Source organism: Myotis davidii, unplaced genomic scaffold (genome assembly GCF_000327345.1).
Source record: "Myotis davidii unplaced genomic scaffold, ASM32734v1 scaffold458, whole genome shotgun sequence".
NCBI lineage: Eukaryota > Metazoa > Chordata > Mammalia > Chiroptera > Vespertilionidae > Myotis > Myotis davidii.
In genome coordinates, this window is record NW_006289819.1 from 2652039 (window position 1) to 2655089 (window position 3051).

Below are 3051 nucleotides of genomic sequence, written 5' to 3' on the forward strand. Positions count from 1 at the left end.
CCTACCAGCATGTGATAGGCTCACCAGGTAGCACCTTGGGGTAAGCGGTCAGTTAGGGTGATTAAGTGTCTTTGTTTTCTAGCCACTCCAAGTACAGGTGGGGGGAAGATGGAGAGAGGGTGGGGATTTGTAGGCAAGCAAGTGGTTACCATGGTGGCCCATGAAATCTGGGCCCAGTAAAGAGGGAAGTGAGAACAGGGTGGGGAGGTGTGAGAAACCCTGAAAAAGTGGTAGGATCAATGGATTTTAGGAGAAATTGCTGGTGGAATAGAGAGAGGAAGTTGAAAAAGTAAGAAGTGATGAGCAGATGGTGGCATAAAGAAATGGAGGTTTCCAGGAGATGCAATTCTTGATAAAGACAAGCCCAGGGATATGAACCATGGAGTGGTTCTGAGGTGGAGCCTACAGACCTATGGGGGTCTTACTGTTATCTGAAGTGTGTGATTAACTCAACCTTCTGCATCAGAGGTCTCATGATAACATGTTAATGGCTCTATTTAAAAATGGCAGCGGCAGTATTCGAATCCAGGTCTTCTGACTCCAGGCCCAGCATCTTTCCAGTTATATATCCCAACTACATCCCTTTGCTCTGTTAAACTAAAAATGTTTAACTTCCACGGCTGAAAGTCTTTTGTAAGAAAAGTTTTCCCGAGCCAAAATTGCTAGTCCAAGATGGATCTTAGGCATGGAGTCTAAACCACCAACAGCATGGCTGCATAGAAAAGACAGCAGGTCTGTCCCCCATCCCAGAGTTGTGCAAACCTTTTATACATCAAGTGGGTGGAAGGGAGAAGACAGGTATACCTGTCTGAAAGAAGTTACCTGAGCTATAGGCGAAGGGGTGGGGGTAGGTAGAGAGGACCAGCTTTGGGATAGCTGAGTCCTCATAAAGAAATGTCCACACCTATAGGTTAGCTGGGGCAGCAGTTGGGAAAGCCCTTTTGTAAACAAGCAGGCAGGGGTGGAGGGCTGGGAAGGGAGGATGCGCGCCTGGAGTGAGATGGGGCCTAACTAAAATAATCTTGGGAAATAGCCACCTGGAAATTAGTCCAAAATTCCAACAGGCAACACAGGAATGCGAGAAGTCTTTTGTTAGCTGGTCTGCAGCCATTAATAGATTAATAATAGTTCCTTCTCTTTCTCTCGGTCTCTGGCCACTGTGAATTATTTTAGAACATCTCAGAATTTCTTTCATAGCAGCTCCCATGAGTAAGATTTGCCATCAAGATGTTTGATTCCTCAAAATCATTTGGAGTGACAGAAAGCTACCTCTGCCTTTCAAAGATTTGATTATATTTCCCAAAGGAAATGAATGGTGAGCAAGAAAAAGAAGGGGTGTCTGGGTTCACCACCTTGCACGCACTTCCTCCTCCATCTGACCCAACCCCTCCCTGCTGCAGACCGGACCTGGGGTCTTCGCCTTGGGGATATTGTAGTTAGTTCTCTTTTGAGAAGCTGATGGGACCAGGGGAATGCACATGTACATCCAATCACAAATATGCTCACAGGCCTGGCTTGTAGTAGGTGCCCAATAAAAACTTGGCTGCTAAATGGTTAGATTTCCAGGGGGCTCACTTGCTCCCTCCAGGTTAAGAACTGGTGTTAACCCTTTGCACTCTGAGTGCAGGAACCTCTCTTCTATTGTGAACAGGTGCTCCTTTGACTAGATAGAGGACCCCTTCTTCTTCGCAATCTCTGAGGAACCTGCCTATTTCCATTTCCAGCCACTCCCAGCCTCCTGGCTGTAGAGTCAGCACCTCCCTAGGACACCCAGCAGTTCAGCCCCTCCCTCCCCAGAGGCTGGCCTTTCCCAACTCCTGCTCTGCCACTGATGACGTGGAGTCCCCAGCATTCAGCGGGGAGTGGGCTTGAAGCTTGATGAAAACATGCAGCCCACAACGAATATTTTTGCAGCCCAGCCAATATAACCGTATGTAAGAAACGTTTTAATAAAAATTCCGTAACTTAATTTTTACAATATCCAATTACACATAATTATTAATAACGAACTACAACGTTCGCTAATGACTGATTACTATAATCGTGTTGCATTCATTTCCCTTACCCAAAGGCGCACCATTTCTCTCCACTAATACTAGCAGTGAATATTTTAGCAGCTGGTTGCCACGTCATTAGTCTTGTACTGACTTGTTTGGTGCTGTCTCTCGAAATAAACCTACATTTCTATGAAAATTGAAGCTTTTGTTTTTTTTTGCGGCCCACATAAACTTAATCCTTGTTTATTTGGCCTGTGTTAGCCTTTTTTTATTTTTTTATTTTTTATTGATTTCAGAGAGGGAGAGATAGAAACAATAATGAGAGAATCATTGATCGGTTGCCTCCTGGACGCTCCCCTACTGGGGATCAAGCCCACAACCTGGGCATGTGCCCTTGCCCGGGATCCAACCTGGGACCCTTCAGTGGGCAGGCCGACACTATCCACTGAGCCAAACCGGCTAGGGCCCGTGTAAGCCTTCGTGTTTGACAAGCTTGCGCTAAGGTAAGCTCAAAGGTTATATCCCCAGAGGAGTTTCCCAGACCCAGGCCTGAGACTAAGGAAATGCCTTGAGATTGCAGCTTCTAGGGTTTGCTCACTTCCTCAAGGTGGACGAGTCTGTCAGGTATTCCATGAAGCCCTGAGGGAGAGTTCACCAAGTCTCTTACATCCCCAAACACACCACCCTGAAACTGCAGTATAATTACCTCAGATGGTTTCCACATCAGATCCAGCATCCAGGTTCATGGGACAACTTCGTCCCAAGCCACCAGCTCCATCTTGCCACCTTGGATATATAATCAGACATCAGACGCACCCAGTGTAATGAGGTAGCAGTCTGTGCCCCCTCCTTGTTCAGTTATCTCTGGGGTAACTGGGTCTAGGAGAACAGAGCTCAGCAGACCTGACAGGGAACTACCACGCCCTCACCAGAGGGATGTCATGCCAGGCAAATGGCCAGAGGTGGCTGACCAGCCGGACAGCGCGTCCCCATCGTGGTGCCCCCTCCCCGACCTGCCTCCCCACACAACAGGAATAGTCATTTCTCCCACATT